General features: G+C 31.8%; 1 long non-coding RNA gene across 1 annotated transcript in view; it reads right to left on the reverse strand.

The window, feature by feature from the left end:
- Positions 1-206: 206 nt before the first annotated feature.
- LOC127540824 (uncharacterized) overlaps positions 207-21,123 on the reverse strand; it is a 43,632-nt gene continuing 22,715 nt past the window's right edge. Inside the window, exons 2-4 of the long non-coding RNA XR_007948292.1 lie at positions 3,800-3,951; positions 941-969; positions 207-618 (exon numbers count right to left, since the gene is read on the reverse strand). This is a non-coding gene — a long non-coding RNA (uncharacterized LOC127540824). The remainder of the gene's footprint in view (positions 619-940; positions 970-3,799; positions 3,952-21,123) is intronic.

The following is a 21,123-nucleotide window of genomic DNA, read 5'->3' on the forward strand; positions in this document are numbered from 1 at the left end:
GGGGTCACCCCAGCTATTGCTTTGTCATTGCTAACATCACTCCTTATTACTCAGGGATGAATTGATTATGACCCTTTCCAACAAAAGATACCAAAGAATACTGCTCACCTGGGAAATACCATTGAAAATGCAATGAAAACTCAGTGAGAGTGATGATTAGTTATCTTAACTATTTATTTTTAAGAAACATATGTGCATCCATCAGATATTCTATGAAACAAGTTTATTTGAGTTTATTTGAGCTCTTTGGAAATAGACATAGACAAAATGATATCAACTACTCGATTCAATTTACTATTACATCTCATCAAATTAGTTATAACAGAAAAGGTGCTAAAATATAAAATTGGTTTATGTTCCCATTTAAGAGAGGTGTTTATTTTTGATCAGATATGAACATGAATTTTATCCTGAAGTTTTCACTTTTAGTTACTGCTTCATAAGCAGAATCATGGAGCCAAGAAAAAAAAAAAAAACATATTCCTTGCATATCCATCCCTTCATTTAGCAAGAAATCATGAGTTGATTCACAAATAACAATCCAGAAACAATCACACTACATCCCACCAGTCACTCAGAAGCCTTTTTTATGCAATGCCATCTCGTCACAGTCGGTCACTGCAGAGGAAAGGACATTAGAGGAGACTGGTAAAAAGAAGGTTACAGAACTCATCCATATCTCCTATATTATATACTGTCTCATCTTAGGATCTGCACAAAATTTTTGAAACTATAAATATTTAATTTGTCTGAAAAGATTTCATATAGATCATTGATCAGCTAATTTAATTTAAACTTATTAAGCAAGTGAAATATACACATATTGGTTATTTTTTCATAGCAGCAAACATGAATTTATCTTCAAAAATAAATTTACAAAAAGTGGATCAATGTAATTGAAAAGACAGAGTATTGGTTATAAATCTTTAAACAAGCATACCTTGGAGATACTGCAGGTTTGGTTCCAGACTATCACAAAAAAAGAAAAAAAAAATAACAGATATTGTAATAAAGTGAATCACATGATTTTTTTTGTTTGTTTGTTTCATAGTTCATATAGAAGCTATGGTTCCACTATAATGTAGTCTGTTCACTGTGCCATAGTGTTATGTTTACAAAAGTTCATGCCTTTATTAAAAAGATTGCCAAAAGGCTAACCATTATCTGAGCCTTCAGCTAAGTGTGATCTTTTTTTGCTGGAGAAGCATCCTTCCATGTTGGTGACGACTGCTGACTGATCAGGGTGATGATTGCTGAAGGCTGGGGTGGCTGTGGCAATAATTTTAAATGATAATAATGAAGTCTGCCATATAATTTGACTCTTCCTTTCACTTGAACACTTGGAGGCCTTTTCAGGGTTATTAATTGGTCTAATTTAAATATTGTTGTGTCTCAGGGAACAAGGAGTCTGAGGAGAGGGAAAAAGACAGTTGACTATTTGCTGGAGCAGTGAGATCAGATATAGCATTATTAATTATGTTTTCTGTCTTATATGAGCCTAGTTAATAGTGCTCCAAAATTATGAGAATAATAATATCAAATATCATTGATCACAGGTCGTCATAACAGTTATGAAAAAAGTCCAAAATATTGCAAAAATTACTAAAATGCATCACAGAGACATGACATGATCACACACTGTTGAAAAAAAATGACACTGGGGCAGCTAGGTGGTGCAGTGAGTGGATAGAGCACCAGCCCTGAAATCAGGAGGATCAAATCTGGCCTCAGACACTTAACACTTCCTAGCTGTGTGACCCTGGGCAAGTCACTTAACCCCAATTGCCTCAGCAAAAAAAAAAGAAAGAAAGAAAGAAAGAAAAGAAAAGAAAAGAGAAAAATGGTGCTGGTAGATTTACTTTGTGCAGTATTACCACAAACCTTCAATTATTAAAATAAATAATTAAAACTGCAATTTCTATGAAGCACAATAAAGGGAAGTATAATAAAATAAGGCTTGTTTACCTTGCTTTTTATTATCTATTATTATTATGACTATTACATAGTATATTTATTATTATACATGTTCTTTAATTATACTCTAATAATACTATCAATATTTATTATAGCTATTTATTATATTACTAACAATATCATTGTTATCTTATTGACTCATGAACTGTGCTAATCTACATTGATGAGATGCATACGCACCACTGTTTTCAGTTTGCTTCTCAACAAATTTAACAAAATATGGCTTTTTGCTCCTTTGAAACCCACCACATTAGGTTTCTGACTCCCCTACTGAAGGTTAGCAAAAACAGGACCCCTAAGCCACATTGGATCCCAGATTACTCCCAATGTAACCTGAACTGTAAAGCAAAATGTAAAGCCAAATAAATAGAAATACCATAAATATAATGTTAAAAGGTGATTTCTAAGTCAACATGCAGCCTACAAGCGACCCTTATGTTTGGTTTAGTGGTCCCTGGTTCCATTTGAGTTTGCCATCCCTGCTATACAAGACAACTCGTCTCCTCTGTCAATTCTTTGCACAGAAGGATCCTCGGGTTGAAAGGAACTTCCTTCCTCCTTGCTGACTCTGAGAATCCCTATTTTTCTTTAAGTTTGAGCTCAAGTTCCTCTCTACTCAAAAAAAGAACAAAAATAAATTTTAAAAAAGGTTCCCTCTATTTATAATGACGATAGCATAGATCAGAGTTTCTGGAGTCAGATAACCCAAGTTGTAATTCTTCTGCTGACACTATGTATTTGTGTTTAATCATATGAAAAATACTGGGAATGAACTGGTTTTAAGTTTTTATGCATCAAGAATGGTAAAAAGAATACTGATATAGCCAATTAATTCACACTCGATGACAGAATATATAAAGGAATGGGAGGAAAAAATGTCCTCAAGCAAACCAACTTGCCATGAGTTTTGAGATTCCTTCTAGTTCGAAGTGTCTGTGATCATACATTTTCTTGTGGATTCTATTGCTTTATTGACATCACTGTTGATTCCACTCACTGAGCTCCTTGGGGACAGCAATTGTGTCATTCTTTTCTCTCACTATACCTAGTGATTATTCTTAGCATGTGAGGAGGATTTCACAAATAGTTGAAGAAATGAAAGAAGGAATGAAGGCATCAAGGAAGGAAGAAAGAAAGGGGGAAAGGAAGGAACAGAGGAAGAAAAACTATATCTTATTGAGCCTACTCAAATGAAAATTTTAAAATTTAATTAATTAAAATTTATTCCCTTTAGTAAACGAATATATATACATATGTAAACAAATATGTATATATAACATTTAAATACATAACAACAAAAGTTTGAAAATGAGAAATAGAAGAAAATAATAAATCAGGTACTTGTTTTATACTACTGATACGTAACATTCTCTGTCTCTTTGTCTACCTTTGCCTCCCTTTCCCTCCTTCCTTTCCCTCTCCTGCTCTCCCCTGTTCTCTTTCCTCTCCTCTCCCCTCCTCTTCCTTCCTCCCCTTTCTCCTCTTTTTTCTTCTCCTCTTTTCACCTTTTCTCTCGCTTCCCCTTTTCCCTTTTCTCCCCTCCACCCCCTGTGTGTTATGGACCCTTTTATCAGTCTGGTGAAATCCATAGATCTCTTCATAGATTAACATTTTTTTTCAATTATTTAAGAGAATGGTAAATTTTTATTTGAATTTAATGAAATGAAACATTTTAAATGCCAAATGGATGTCTATCTCTGCATTTCCTCCATTTATTTATATATTTTACTACATTGTCTCCAGGGTTAGTACTTTTTTATTTAAAGATACTTTTGTTTTATTATATTTCACAGGATCCAAATATATTTTTACAATTTAGTCTCACCTTTTATTTCTCATGAGACATGATATTCCAGAGCCTTTCTTTTCTTCTATCAGTCACCTAGAGATTTCCATCCCTTGATCCCTCATTAATTCTCTTGTCTCTTTAATCTCTCACATTCCAATGTTATAGAAAATGTGCTTATGTTTCTATTCCTAAAAAATACAAGAAATAAAGCAAAATATTTTCCCTTACCAGGGCTGTTCTGGTAGAGCTCTACTCTGTTCAGCAAAGCCAACTGTTAAATTTTCAATGTTTTCATTTACATTTCAGCAATTAACAAATATTACGACTTAGTATTTGATTCTTTATTTTGATGATTTTCTAAGCTTATTTGAAGTAAATATTATTCATTCAAATTAAATTTAAAGTATATCATGTGTAATTTTTTTGAGTTAATTGTTAAATGTTTCATATCACACCACTTTCCTTAACTCTCCTATCCTTGAAATTACTATCCCATTCTTTCCTTCTTTAATGATCAAACTTGTAGAATCATGTATTTTACTTGTAGACATTGCTATATTGCTAACGTTTGTAAATTATTTAGTACTTTTTTTTTTTAAACAGGGGTGATAGTCTGTATTGTTAAAGTACTCACATTAATGTTATAAGAGATTTATTTAAAAAATACTAACCCATATAAATTTGATCATCAACAAAAACATTGAAACAAATAAATATTTTAAATGAGTACCTGTGAAACATTGAATTTGCAGGTAATTTAAAATATTAAAAATGTACATATTAAAAAGATATTAAATAATTTTGTTTCCATTTCCCCTTTTACATATTTTATGAATTTTCTAATTATTGTTATAGACAGAGAATCTAAATATTTTTTGGTTCTTTTTTCCTAAGCAGCACTTTATATGTCTTCTTATAGTTCATTATATTCTCCATATCATCACTTCATATACTGAAATAATAGTCCAATGTACTAAATACTAAATTTCTCAGTGTACCATGCATCATTTTGTAGATATAGGCCCTTCTTTCCTTCCTGTCCCATCTTGTCCACCATATATAATATTCTTTGGTTTTAGTTCTAATACTAGAATGACTCTATTAAAAGATATAAAGTATAAAGTAGATATTATGTCATGTTTTCAAAAGGAGGGTCTTATTTATGACTCATTAGCAGTGTTACAGTGTGCCTGTTTTTTTCCCAATATTGATTATATTCCTAGCCTTCCTCCTCAGTGCTTTTCTTTTTCTTTTTCTTTTTGCTTTTGTCATTTGCTTTTTCTTTGTTTTCTGGAGATGGGATATAATTAACATTGCCTAGAATCTCTCTCATTGTAATCTGATGTTCTCATATCTTCCCTTCAGATTTCCTTCTTCCCATTCAATGTGCTACCAGGTACACAAACTCCTCTATATTTAGAATTTATTGGAACCATTGTTTTTCTTATTGATTCTACTCCTGAAATTTTCTGTTTTGATTTCCAAAAAATAATTGGCAATTATTTTTTCAGCTCATGGCAGATCAAGAAACCACAATTCTTTGCCTTGTTCAATTTGGAAGATCACATCAAATTTAGATATGGAAAATCCCATAGAGAAGAGATTTTTATAGTCGTCCAGCATCATCCTTGTGCAGGTCCCTCTGAACAGGCTTCAGCTGTCCCATTCCTACTGACCAATGTTCATGGCTACATCCATGAATGTCATTGATTATTGGGTACCAGGAATGCTAACATCATTCTTCCTTTTCTTTTCTTATTTTCTTATATAAAAACAGGAGTCCTGAGAACTATGGGCTCTGTTTGGTAAAGGTCTCTAGGCCATATTGTCCTCTTTCTCGCTGTTCCCTGGGAATCATGCTTCCAATCCAACACCTTTACATGATGGTCACAAATTACCATGGCACTACATGGTATTGAAACTATCTGAAGGTTCATCAAATATGGCTTCTTGACTGCATTTCAAAAGTGAATAGAATTCTCTTTAAGAATACAAATTTTCCCTCTGGTCCACCAAAGCCGGTCCCCAGTTGTAGTTTCCAGATCTCAGAGTGAATTATACCCTACAAATTATGTGTGTGTGTGAGTGTATTCATTTTCATTGGTTATTGTGATGCATAGATTTACAAAAAATAAAATTATTGCTTTCAGTATTCCAAAATAGACGTACACAGGAAGACTAAGACCAACTGAGAGTATGAAATTTAAAACCAGTTTCGAACTCCTTCAGCACTGAATTATTTCAAAGAACCATTGAAATCATAAATATTTTTGATAGTGATTTATTTTTCTTACTTTCTAATTGGCTATATCTTCTATGTAAAAAAAAATAGTAATATATGAAGTTGATTTTAGTTAAGTATTCAGTTTTTCATAATGACAACAAATTAAATCATGGAGTGATCTGGACATTGTAGAACATAACAAAAACAGGAAGGCAATGAAAACAGCACCAACACATTCTCCAAAAACTGAGTATCATTCTCTTACGGCAGTTTAGCTCTCAAATGCCCCTAAACGAAATCTCCTATGGGAAGTAATCAATCTCCAATTTGTATCTTCTCCAAGATCATAGTTGATCTCACCCTGTAACCAGGATCTGTAGGTAGAAGCTTTCAGCATGGGAAATTTTTTTTTGTCTCTTCTTAAAAATTGCTTCTCTCGATCTACATGTGTTGCTTACCTACCTATTTCTGAGCTAAATGGAACTCCAAGATTGACAAATCATTGTTCCTATTGCCAGGGATCTCTGTACTCTCTCATATCATCTTTCTTTCCTCAGTGAGAAACTACAGTAAAGAACTCCTTTGACATTTTCTCCCTTTACTTCAAGATACAACAAGAAAACAGAACAAATACAAAAATTCCACCATCTGTGACTGACTGAGTAGTAGTTTTACTCAGGGCAAACCTCCTCAGTATCCGGAAAAGGGTGGGTGGTTAGGAAAATCTTTTCTTTCTGTACCCCACCAGCAGCAAGCCTTTCCTCCTGGTCTAGCAAAAAGAATGTAATAAATAGATCCATCTATAAACAGGCTGGTCCCACTCTTTGAAGAGCTCCTGATTGGATATGTAAAAATAGAAAATAAACATACATCTGTGTTTTTAGATATGGCTGTAAACAAGCTAGATGCTCTTATTTCCATGTTTGTATTTAGAGAAGTAAAAATATGATTAAACAGATGAAACATGGATATGAACCAGAGATAAGAAATATGCATTGATACAGTGAAGGTTTACTCTACAAGAGCTTGAATATCTCTTTTTGATGACCATAGAGGGCTATAATCATAAAAGATATTGCGAGCCCTTTTTTAGATATAAAATGACTGTAAACTGTTTTGTGCAAGATTTTTATCTATTTCATATAATAATATCTTTTAACTCTCAAAATATTTTTTAGTCTCAAATAAATGTCACACATGCATTTATGATGGCCAACAAAAGGCATATATATGTATATATAAGAATTTGTTTCTCAATAAACTATGACAGTGATCATTAAATATGATTACATTTATGTTCTTTCTACTCAAACAAATTGATTAGTAATATGCTTTGTTAGAAGTACAGTGTAAATAACATTTGGGGCTTCTATACCTTTTTGTTTTTACTTCCAAGATACTTTAATATGAGAAAGTGTTTATTGAACAACTATTCCTCTATACTTAATACTTGTCATTTTTTTAAAAAAGAAAATAGGGAATGAAAAAAAACTTAGCATAAAAAATAAAGATCTCAAAGGAAATTATAGTCTTCCATTTTGTAAGGCCAGTATATACATCTGTTCTCCATCAAACCTTGACTGCTCTTTTTTGTCAGATTTTCTATAATAAGAGTTTGTTATGGATTAGACATTTGTATTTTTGAACATCACATATCTTGCACTATTTCACAGATCTTATATCATTCCTCAATTGGATGTAAATTCTCTGAGTTAAGTAAATATGCATGTGCATGCACACTTTTGCCTTGTATTGTCAATTCCTATATCATATTTTAAAGTGAGAAATATTTGACATCGGTGCTAGTTGTTCAGTTAAATTTCACTAGAGAAAATAAATGTTCAATTCTCTCTTTTACTGTATTTCTTACTGGACACTCATCCAAATAACCACAACAATTCCCTATGAAAGCTCTCTTATGTGAATTGTGTGTTGTTATATTTATATGATATTTCTTGTAAATTATTTTTGGTATTCCTGACTCCATTCTGAAAGAGACAAGCAATATTTAAAAAGCATTTAATAAGAAAAAAATATTACATTCTAAGAGGCTACAAATAGACCTGGGCTAAAATTAAGGAGACTTTATCTTTAGTTCCAGTCCATCCATTTGTCACTATCTTGTCTGTCACTTAATAGTGTTCAATTATTTTGCAGATGTGATCACTGAAGTACCTGAAGTCATCTTTGACTAATCATAGTAAATTAGGAAGTATTTTAAAATGTTCCTGTTGCTAACTAGATGAATAATACAGAATCTAGAACCTTACATTATTATTACACACTAGATTATTGATTGGAAAATGCTATAAAAGGTTATTAAAATGATTTGTGAACACATAACGTAGCCACAGATTATTGAGTCACCGTGGATTCATAAAGAATGTTACACTAAACTCATATTTTTCATCAAAAATAAGTCCCACTGTACTCATTTGTATTTTTCACCAAAGAATAAGTCCAATTAAAGTCATTTATATTTTTCAAAGTGTTACTAGGTTAGAATGGAAGGACAAGAGAATGGTATACATATGTCATACTTGTATTTTAGCAGGAGATTTAATTAAGTCTCTAAATTTTTAAGGATGATGTAGAATCGTAGACGATATTATTACAGTTAAGTGTAATTTCCTTCCATTGGTATAGCTATACAGAAAGAGTGTTGATTAATTGATCAATATCTCTAATAAGGAACTTTTCCATGGATATATCACAGCACTTTGCTCTCTGCCCTTTACAGATCAGTAACTGTAAACTGACTGAAAGAAGACATATATTTCATTCCCATAAATTTTTCAACAGATGTGGATCTATAAAGATTTTTAAAAATCATTATAAGATGGAAAAAGGAGCATAATCTAAATAGGTGAAAGAAAATTGGGATATATAGAAAATCTTATATGTAAGTCCAATTGTACAAATAAAGAATTAGGAAAGTTATGGTAACAAAGTAATTTATGCTAAGAGTTTTAGATAAATTTAGAATTTTGACTTATAAAAATAAGAAGATAGCCTTGGACATTATTGATAAAATTATGTCCTATGAAAGTTGCACAACAGAAATTATTTTAAAGATGTTATATTTTAAGTTATACTTGAATATATGACAATCTATATTGATGTAAATGAGAAAGGTGATGAGGAAGTTTGAAATCACAATGTAAGAATCAGCTATAGTAATAAGAAATATATAACTAATTAATTTATGGGTGAAAGATTGCTTCCTTGAGATATTCAAAGTGATATCAAGTGAAAAAAGACATTAGATATTATGCATAGTATCATGAAATATACCTTACATCAATATATGGACATTGTAATAAAGTAATTTCTTCTAAGCATATATATATATATATATATATATTCATAAGTATATGTATATAACACCTACATGCATGCATTATGTGTAATATGTTGAAGTTGTAGTATATAGTAGTAATATGTAGAAGAAGTTCATTATTGAAGAGGACCAAAATTATGTCACTATGATGGAGTCAAAGCACACATCTGACTGAATCTTATCGGACCAATATAAGCTCAGAAATCTCTACCTCAAGTGGAGCACAGATAATTCATATGAACATTGGAAGTAGAGAAATATCAATATTTGCATAACTTACATTTCTTTAGAGTTATTACAATTCTGCTCATAGAACACAGGATCTTCTTGAAAAGAGCAAACCATGCTAGGTGGTCTAATGCCATTGCCACCCCTGTCTCACAATAGATTCCAACTTTTTTCAGAGGGACCTTGAGAGTATCCTGGTATTGCTGCTATCTGCATGTAAGCATTCACCTTAGATTAGTTCTCCATAAAATATCTTGTTTATTTAATTATCTTTGTTTATTATTTATGTGTTCATTTATTTATTTTTTTGTCTTGAAAATGTACTTTTTGCATTCATACGACTTGATCAGTCCATCAGAGCTGCCCTCTCTGCAATGGAGTTTGGATGCATAGCAGTTTACCTTCAGAAAGTACCTCAGTGTCCAATAGCTTATCTCACCAGCTAATAATCATAATTTCCTTAAGACAATTCAAATAGAAATAATTCGGTTTCCTGGCATGGAATTGATATATTGCCCAGATTTCAAAGCATACCACAATGAGGTCAGCACAACAACAAGACCTTTAGTTTGGTAAACAAGCTAATATTTCTTCTTTCCTAGACTTTCTTCAGAGCATCCCAAATATTGAGCTAGATCTATCAATGTGTAGTCAATCTCATCAACTATGTGCACGTTCCTGGAAAGTTTACTTTACTGCCAATTTAACAAACTTGTCCACAGCATTTTAACAATTTCTCTATTTGTTGTAACTGATCATTCCACATATTGTACTCTATTATGCTGGCTGGTAGAGAACCTCTGTTTTCTTGGTTTTACTTAGTAGGCCAAATTTAACACAAGCAGGAGAAAATCAATTCATTCTTTCTTGCAAGGCTGTGTTGTGTTTGTGTGTGTGTGTGTGTGTGTGTGCACACATACACACATATATGTATATATTTAGATATGAACAAAAAAAATCATGTACCATTCTCCTTTCACTTCAGTCTTGTCTTATATGCTTTTCAGGTTATTTAATTTACTGTCAATGTGGAAGCTGATCTTGATGCCATTTTTGTCCAATATCATTGCTGAAAACATTAGACTAAAAAGCATGAAAGCAAGCACACAGACTTCTTTTACTTTTATTATTGTTGTTGTTAGTGTTCTTGTGGTGGTTGTTTTACTTTATACTGGGAAAATGCAAAAGCATCATCCATTTTACTGAACCAGTTCAAGCAAGCTGTCTTGAAACTGATGTACAATACTGATGAATTTCTTCAGGGGAAAAAAAAAGAATAAAAGCTATGATTCTGTACAAACTCTAATTACTGACAGTATTAAAATCTTAATCAAATTAATCAATATCTACCTGATGTATATAGTCAATGGCTTTAGCATTGATTAATGAAAATATGTTGAGAACATTATGGAAGCTTTAATCCCATCTCTCCAGGATCATACCCTTATCATTAATCAAGGGGATTCCATGAGCATTGACTAGTTGAATTGAGCCATAGTTCTCTGGCCCATAAATATCTTTCAATTCATTATGAAAGCACTTTGGATTGTTAATATCAACATATGACTGAATTTCATTTGCTTTCTTAATGAATCAAAAATCCTGTACTTTGCTAAATTTCACTTGTACTTTACTTTTGATCAAAATAAACACTACATTTTAAAAACAACTGATCATAGTGGTAAATCCTGTAGAGTTCTTGTTTTCTATTTATCAATTTCTAAAATTTCTCATCTTTTTTTTTTCCCAATTCAATCTTGATGTTTGCAAACATACTACCCAAGATGAATAAATGTGATGGTATACACCAAATCTCTAGAAATTATTCACTCATTTTTCTTTTCTACTGTTGCCAAGTGTTTGTTAGCTCAGTTTTTTTTTTTTCAAATTAGCAACAAATTGTTTACTCTTGGAGAAGCATTCTAATCTGTTGTCTTCTGATAGAACTCTTGCATGTGGAACACAATTTTTATTAAATGTGACAGTTTATCTTGAAGTGGATAACTCTGTGATTGGTCCAGCACTCTGTGCTATACATATGCTTTTTGACTTTCAAATTTTGTCTCTTCTCTTTATGGTGATACAGTCTATCTCATGCCAAAGTGCTGTGAGGGTAAATCCACAAAGCTTCATTACATTTAGGTAAAAAGAACACAGTATTAATAAGAAAGTCATGAGATGCACAAAACTTCAGTAGTAAATGACTTTTATTATTGTTTCCTATTCAATTCCTCCTCAAGACTTCCTCCCATGTCTAGAAGTCTATCTACTCTAACATTATTCATCCAGAATAATAAACTTAACCTCTTTTGGCACATTGATGATGAAGGTCTCTAAAATTTTTCTTCATCATTTTTCTTTTCATCAGGATTCATTATGTTGGGAGCATATGTAGTGATGATTGTGGGATGGTGCTTTTATGCAAGTGGCAAATACATTATCATGAGTCTATTGTTTACTATTTTTGCAAGCTCTATAAGCTTGTTGACTAGATTAATTCTGATTGGGAAACTACACAGGCTTCAGGCATTCCCCATCACTGTGGCTATTCCAGAAAAATGTGATGACTGTGTTAGCACCTTGGATACCTTAGAATCAGCCGGCCCCAGGTTAAGCAAAAGTCCTTGATCTTTATTCTTGGTCTTTAGAGGTAGGAGTGAATTCAATGGATGCAGAATTTCCATGACCTTCCTTCTTCATCTCTGGCCCAGAAGTGACTCTGGCTAGTCTTACTCCACCTCCTACAATTCTCTGCATACACCTATTATCGAGCAACCACAGAATAGTGGGAAGAGCCATTTTCCAAGCATATGCTAATAGAGTATTGTCCAATCGGTAGTTAGCCTTAAGTGCTCGGTTGTCTGACCTCATTGCATGAACTCAAGAGTTTCAGCCCTTTACAAGAAATGTGTATACAGAATCAACTTCAGAAGTTGGCATTAATTTGCCAGCATTGGTTCATTCAAGGTTCCTATTTCAATGCAGTATTTCCTGCACTGATGATCTCACAACTAGAGCTGTTTGTCTTTTATGACTGTTGGATTCCTTGTTGTACACATTTTATGTACCAGGGGTGAGTGGGATCATTTTACAAAAAATTTCATGCTTTTTAAAAAATATATTTTTACCGTAGATTGGGATGCCCACATAGTATGATAATCAGGCCAAGATTGGATGAAATAGAAAAAAAAAATTAGAGCACATTTTCTGTCCCCTTCTTCATGCCAAAAGGTGGCAGATAGATCCCTAAGTAAGGCTTCTTAGGGGCTCTTGAATCCCACTGGAAGACTTGTACATACATCTGTAAACAGGACATTCAGAGAATAGACATATTGGAGAATACTTTCACAAATAGCACAGCAAATAGTCATTAAACCTAATTATTTGATAGATGAGTCCTATTCTGAGTTTTCATTTTGGTCCCTGTTTTCAAAAGTTTTATCAATGGAGCACATGGTTTAGATAATCAAATCACGTTTATTGGCAAGCATTCTATGGGAATTTAATTTGTAGCAGATTAAAACAACATTGAGTATATTTTTTAATGTCAGACTTTGATTTCTTGTTAAGGATCTAGCAAAAGCAATTTTGGAGAGCAATGTCAACAGAACTACTAGGTCAATTTTGGTGTGTCTCCATATGGTAACTCATGAAATGGATGAAAATGTAAAACTGCTCTCATTGTCAGGCTATAAACCCTTGTTTTCACAATAATAATGTCAGAAAATATAAAAGAGGGTGCTAATAACCATATAGTACTTAAATGTCCTAACAAAATTATTTGTCTTAAGATTCTATTTTGGCACAGTTACAAATTGATAAATGACTGAAATGGTTGTTCATTTTCTCCATTATATTCTCATTAGAATTGGAAGAAAAAATAATTTGAAGATAATTATTTTTCTTTAGAGAATTTACATTACATTAAGATATCTAGAAACAGAAATTATTTTCAATGATGGACAATGGAAGCACATAATAGGAATTAATTGGAAACTAAATTAATCATAACAAATGAGGGATCCAAGGAACAAATCATAGACACAATCAATAATTTCATCAAAGGCAAGATTTACAAAATTTATAGGATGTAGCCAAAGTATGTTTAGGGGAAAATTATATATTGCTAAATGCAATCATTAATAGAAGAGAGAAAATGCAGATCTATGAAATGGTCATACAGTTAAAACAAAACAGAAAAAAAAAACAAATTGATATCAAAATGCAAAATTTGAAAAATCAAAGGAGAGATAAAATTGTATGTTTTGAAAAAACTTTTAAAAAGTCAGCTAATTTTATGAAAAAATGATAAAATTTATAAACCATGGATCAATTTGATTTAAAAAAGAAAGACAAAAACTAGCTTACTAAAATTTAAAAAAATGAAAAAGGTAAATGCACCACCAATAAAATTGAAATTAAAACACTCATTAAGAGTTATTTTGCCCAATTATATAACAATAAAATAAGTGGAATGCATGAATATAAGTGAAAATATAAACTGTTCAAGGTAACAGAAGAAATAGAATAATTTGATGACCCTATCTTTCAAAAGTATATTGATCAAAAAATTCTACAGGAACAAAACTCCAGGTCTAGATGGAGTGACAAAATAATGCTATCAAATATTTAAGGAATCATTAGTCCTAATAATATATAAAGTCTTTGAAAAAATTAAGTAAAGGATGATCCTTACCAAAATCCTTTTTCATAACATAAGTATGTTTTCAATACCTAAACAAAGGAGAGCAAAAATAATGAAAGCTATGACTTATTTCTTCAATGCATATTGATGAAAAAAAAAATAAAATACTTCAAAAAAGAATATAGGAATGTATTCACAAAGATTATTCATTATGACCTGGTCATATTGATATCTGATAGTTCAATATTAGGAAACCTATCAGATAATTGATTGCATCAATGGCAATAACAAAAAATACATCAATAAATGCAGCAAAACCTTTGATAAATTACAAAACTCATTCCTATTTTAAAACACCAGAAATCATAAGAACAGACATATTCTTTTCTTAAAATAAGTAGTATGTATCTAAAACCAAGAGCAAGCATTATCAATAATGGGGCAAATTTGAAGTAAGCTGTAAAACAAGCATGTTCATTATTTTCACTATCTATCAGAATTGTACCAGAGTTGTTCAGTATAGCAATAGGACCAGAAAAAAAAATAAAGTAATAGAAATAGGCAATGAAGAACTAAAACTATTACTTTTTTAAGTTTATATGATGGTTTGTTGGAATATGTTAGAGAATCAACTAAAAAAAAAAAACCTAGTTGGACTAATTAACAACTTCAGCAAAGCTACAGGGATATAAAGTAAGGACAACAAAATCATCAACATTATTATATACTATCAACATAACCCAGCAGCAAGAGATAGGAAAATCCCATTTAAAATGCCTACAGACAATATAAAATACTTTGGGGGCTATCTGGCAAGACGAATCCAGGGAATATATAAATGTAATCTAATGTTTTCCACAGAAATGAAGACATCTAAACTGTGCCAATTGCTCATGGGGTAGATTGAGCCAATATAATAAATATGATAATTCCACCTAAATTAATTTACTTAATTGATGACATTACAAGCAAATGAGTTAAAGTATTTTTACAGGACAAGAAAAAATAATAAAATCAATCTGAAAGAGCAAAATATCATGATTATGAGGAATGAAAAAAAAATCCTGGGCAAACTGGAAAGTAGTTTGCCAGAAACTGGGCATAGATTAATATCTCAGGTATTGCTGAAAGTAGCTAAATAATTAACAATTGATCATATGATATCACTGTTGCTGTATTCAATATTCTTCTGATTCCACTATATTTCACTATGTATAAAGTCATGCAAGTCTTTTAAGGTTTTTCTGAGAGCATAAAGCTCATTATTTCATATGGCACAGTAGTATTCCACCACAATCATATATAACAACTTGTATAGCTAATTTCCAACTAATAGATGTTCTCTAGAGTTCTAATTCTTTAGACTACTAAAATAGCTGCTATAAATATTTTTGTACATATTGGTCCCTTTCCTTCTAAAAATAGTTTTAGTATACAGGCCTAATAATGGTATTATTGATTAAGGAGCCTGATTGATTGTATACTCATTTGGGCATAGTTCCAATTTTGTCTATAGAACGCTTGATTCGGGAAAGCAATTCACCAACAGGCATTGCTATCTCAATTTTCCACATACTATTCAATATTAATGATTTTCCTTTTCAATAATATTAATAAATTTGATGTGGAGTGGTACTTCAGTGTTTTGATTTTTATTCCTCTAACCAATTATGCTTCATAGTATTTTTTCATGTGACTAGAGATAGCTTTAATTGCTTTATCTGAAAACTGTATTTTCCTTCTTCTTTGACTCATTTCTCTAAATTTGATTTAATTCTCTACATATTTGAGAAGTGAGACCTTTATCAGAGAAACTGGCTCTAATTATTTTCACACTTTATGATGAATATGTATTTTTCTTCATCCCTTTTGAACCTATTTATCTTATTCTCCTCTTTTTTTTTTTTTTTTTTTTGTCCATTCTCAAAAGTGTTTTTGTCTGGACATTATACAGTGGAACCAAGATGGTGGAGAAGAGACATGACTTTCAGTTACCTCCTCTGAGTTTCTCTCCAACCAGTAGCAGATTTAACCTCTGAACTGATTTTGGAGTAACAGAACCCACAAATATTTGGAATACAACAAATTTCAGGAAGAAGATACTTTCAAGAATTTCAGAACAGGTCTGTTTCAGTCAAAGAGGGGAAGTCTGCAAAGCCCAGATCATACCATAGGGAAGCTGGGTTAAGGAGTTGGGGCAGAGAGCCAGAACCAGGAATCTACAGAGAAGTTCTTAAGCAGGTGGATTAGCAGATTTGCTATAAAAACACCCAAGAACAAATATAAAAGGCAAATTGTAAGCCACAGAGTCCTGGAAAACTCAGGACCTGGCCACAATTAGCCAGCACTGGCAGTCAGTCAGAAACACCAGTTCCAGGGCAAACTAAGGTGGCTATTGCCCCTTTTCCTTAAGAGCAGATCTCAACCCTTGAAAAAGAACTCTGACCATAGACAACTTTTATGGATAGAGAAAACAGACCTCAAATGCTAAAGTTCTTAAAGGCAAATCAGCTCCAGATGAAGCCCCAAAAGAGATATGAGCTGGTCCCTATTTTACAAGGCTTTCTTGAAAGATTTCAAAAAGTCTCTTAAAAGAGAATTAGAAGAAAAATGGGGAAAGTATCTTTGCAATCTCTTTGCAAGAGGGTATGGAGAAGGAAAAAAAAAACAGAAATCATTTTAAGAAAACTTTAAAAAATACATTGATGAAATGGGAAAAGCATATAACTCCCTATAAAATAGATTAGATTAAATGGAAAAAACATATAATTCTTTACAAAATAGATATGAAAAAGTTACTAATTCACTGAAAAACATAATTGGTGAAATGGGAAAAAAAATGCAATGAACAAAACAATTCAATTGGCCAAGTACAAAAGGAGCTAAAAATGGTGTGAAAAAAAATAATACATCAAAAATTAGAATTGAACAAATGGAAGTGAATGAGTCAATAAGACTTCAAGAATCAATCAAACAAAACCAAAAAAAAAAAAAAATTAAACAGAAGAAAACATGAAATACCTCCTAAGAAAAACATCTGACCTGGAAAATAGACCTAGGAGATACAATCTAACCATTGCTAGACTTTCTGAAAGCCATAATGAAAAAAAAAAAAAAAAAAAGAGCCTATACATCATCTTTCAGGACACCATCAAAGAAACCCTGATCTCCTAAAACCAGAAGGTAAAGTAGCCATTGAAAAGTGTTATCTGACTTTTACCTTTTCCCAATCTACTCTTACTTCTACAAACACAGCTTCCATCTCCTCTTTGCATGTGTAGGGTAAGTTAGCTTTCTATACTCAATGAAATATGTATATCATTCCTTCTTTAAGCCCATTTTGATTCTTATCTCCCACCTCTCCTCCACTGAATGTAAAATATCTTTCATGCCTCTTTTATGTCACATCATTTGTTCCATTTTATCTCTCAGTTCCCTTTCTACTCTTTCTTACCCCTTAGTGTTATTTTTTAGATTATGGCATCATATTCAGCTCCAGTCCAATGCCCTCTTTCTATGTGTACTCTGTTGAACTGCCCTAAGAATAAGAAAGTTCTTAAGAGTGACAAATATCATTTTCCCATGTAGTAAGTAAACAGTTGAGTTTATTGAATCACTTGTAATTTCTCTTTTCTATTTACCATATTATCCTTTTATTGAATTTTGCAATTGAAAGTCAAATTTTCCAGTTAGATCTGATATTTTCATAAGGAAAACTGCAGAGTCCTCTATTTCACTGAATATCCATTTTTCCTCTGATGGATTATATTGTTTTACTGGATAAATGATACTTGGTTATAATTGTATCCCTTTTGCTTCCATAATATTGTATTACAATCTCACCTATTCTTTAACATAGAATTTTTAAAATCTTGTATTTTTCACATCTAGCCCAATGATTTTTGAATTGTTTCTGTTTGACTGTTTGCAATATTTTCCTTATCCCAGGAGTTCTAAAATTTGGATATAATTCTGGATAGTAGGATCTAGGGAAAGATTTGTTTACTATTCTTCAGGCTTGTGTTCTAGTTTGTGAGCAACCAGAAGTATTCTTTTCTACCCTGGAATTGTACACAGGATCCCTATTCCCCTGAACTGCAAGTTCTGGTTTGCTAGTGCCCCTTCTCATTTTGGGGTTACATTTGGGATTGTGACTCAGACCCAGCACTCTTTCCTCAGTGGCAGCAGAGGATTACTCTGTAATTTGTTTCTCACAAGTTGTTTACAGAATATGAACTGAGAGGACTGTGAACAACCCGTACCAACATTGATTCAGGTACCTCTAGGGATTGTTTTTGTTTTACTGTTCCATTCTCACCCAGGTTCAACAGACCTTTCCTGTTGAACTTCTAAGTTTCCTTGGGCTAGAAAATTATTTCATTTTGTTCTTTTGTGGATTCTACTGCTCCATAATTTATTCTGATGAATGAATTAAAGTTGTTCAGTAAGGCACGAGGGACAGCTCAGGTCCTTACATGACTTTTTTCAGCCATCTTGGCTCCATCTTATCTCCTCCAGTGAGTTTTTTGAAAGACATAGATGAGGATAGAGCCAGATACAAAGGTAAGAAAGAATTAGAATTTTCATCAGCAAAGTATGTGCTTTAACTTATGAGATGAGTAATATTTTCAAATTATTCAAATAGCTTTATATTTTCCTCATTGGAATCTGGTAACCACTGAATTTATTATTATTATTATTAATCTCTTCCAGTCTTTAGAACAGAATTGTATGAAATACAGGCCTTTTATTTTTTTGTTAAAAGAAATTCAGTTATCATTACCAAAAGCATGCCATGTCACTTCCATTTCAGAAAAGTGTGTGTGTGTGTGCGTGTGTGTGTGTGTGTGCATGTATGTTTCCAGTACAGGAGTAGGATTTTATATTTAAAGTCTATTACCACTGAACTTTAACCTTTGCCTACAAGAACAGAGTCCATTGAACTGAAATATTTTTCACATAGGCTATGATTTTTTTCCTAATGCCAGTCATAGTTTTTACCTAAATGATTTACTATCATATCTGGGCACATTTACACAGTAGGAAATTTCTACCAAATTTAAGCTATTGAGACTTTCTGGCTTCTCTTAGATTCACTGCAGTTGTTACTCAGCATGACATCTGCAGGCCTTTTAACTTTTCTAAAATCCTCCACTTACAAAGAAAATGGGAATAACAATGGTTGTTCATCTAGTAAAGATTCTATGAGGATTAATAAGTTAATGATTATGCAGGAAATAATGGAATTTGGGATAAAAATAATTTTCCCTCTATATTCTTTTTCTCTAAAAATCTGGATTGTTATTTAAGAAGTTTCACCAAAAAAAGATTTATTTATTAAATTGATTTTTATTTAGTGCTCTTCTAATCAGATACTTGGTATAAAAAATAAATTAAGATTTCATTTAAGAGAAAATATGTTTATCTTCTTTAAACCAAAATATTTTTTATCAATATAAGATGGAAAATTTAAAAAAAATCTCCCTGAATAATCTTAGGAAAAAAGAAAGAATTCAACCTATTTTCATCAATTTGCAGGAAAATAAAATATATATGGAATGAATTTAAGGTACTGAATGGTCCCAGTAAATACTCTAGTTCTCCATTTTATTTAAATTTATTCACCTAGACTTTTCACATTAGAAATGAAGTTCTTCAATTTGATTTTTATGAGGCTATTAAAATCCTGTGATAACACATGTAGACTTATATTTATAGCCTACCCATCAATCTTTGTTACCTAGTAATTGGCTATCTCTCCCACGCAGGGAATAGTATTAAACTCACACATTTCTCTCTCATCCATAAGTTCATGAACCTCTCAGGTCTCTTCCATTATAGTTTTCTAATGTTAGCTATGTGTACATATGTGTATCTTTGTGTATTCATATACATGTGTGAATATTTCTTGTCCCCTACGTATATACATGCACATGTGTATATAAACATATATGCATGCCTCTGTGATATTATTAATAATTTAATGATTCAACTAACATGATTTGGATCCATTAAATTGCAAGAAGTCCTAAAATCTACTCTCTCCCTCAAAAGAAACTGGTACCTTAATAAGTCCTGTGATATTTATTAATCAGTTTTCTAATAGTTCCATGATTGACATAACTTCAGTGAAAGATAGGGGCTTTTTACAAGGTCATTACAGGACAACTTAGTGATTTTGACATCCTACAGTGTCTTGTCTTGTTCCAAGATTTTTTTTAAAACAGTGACAGATTATTGGATATTTTTCTGTATTCTATCATTTTTTTCTTCTCTTTCTGAATTTTTTTCTTTACTTAACAGACTTTGAATTTGAAATTCTAACTTAATTGATTTTAAATCAGCTTCTTCTAAGCCCGACTGCTTTATATGAAGAAATATATTTGCTCTAATCTGTTTACTTGATTTAATATAAAGAAAACAACAGATGATATGATGGTGTCCTTAGAGAATCATAGAAAATCAACTAAAAAGTGATTGAAACATTTAACAACTTTGTCAAATTTGTAAGATATAAAACAAACTGACATCAATTATCAGCATGTCAACATATTTCCAATGAGAAAATTAATTTGAAATTACTGAAAAATAAAATAATAGCAGGTTCTCATTAAGTATGCAATAAATAAACATTATGGTATATTAATATGTCATTGTTCAGTTATTTCAATCATATCTGACTTTTCATGACTTCATTAAGGTTTTGTTGGCAAAGATACTGGAGTGGTTTGCTATTTCCTACTCTAGTATTAACAGTATCTCATTAATGAGGAATTCAAAGTAAAAATTTTATCAGTTTAATAGAATAAATAATTATCGTTAAATCCTATCCATATTGGGAGTAAAATGATGAAAAGGGTTGAAGATCTAGAGGTACAAGGTAATACTATGGTGGTGATAAAATATCACAAGTACACAGGATT

The sequence above is a fragment of the Antechinus flavipes genome, chromosome 6, assembly GCF_016432865.1.
Source record: "Antechinus flavipes isolate AdamAnt ecotype Samford, QLD, Australia chromosome 6, AdamAnt_v2, whole genome shotgun sequence".
In the NCBI taxonomy this organism is placed as follows: domain Eukaryota; kingdom Metazoa; phylum Chordata; class Mammalia; order Dasyuromorphia; family Dasyuridae; genus Antechinus; species Antechinus flavipes.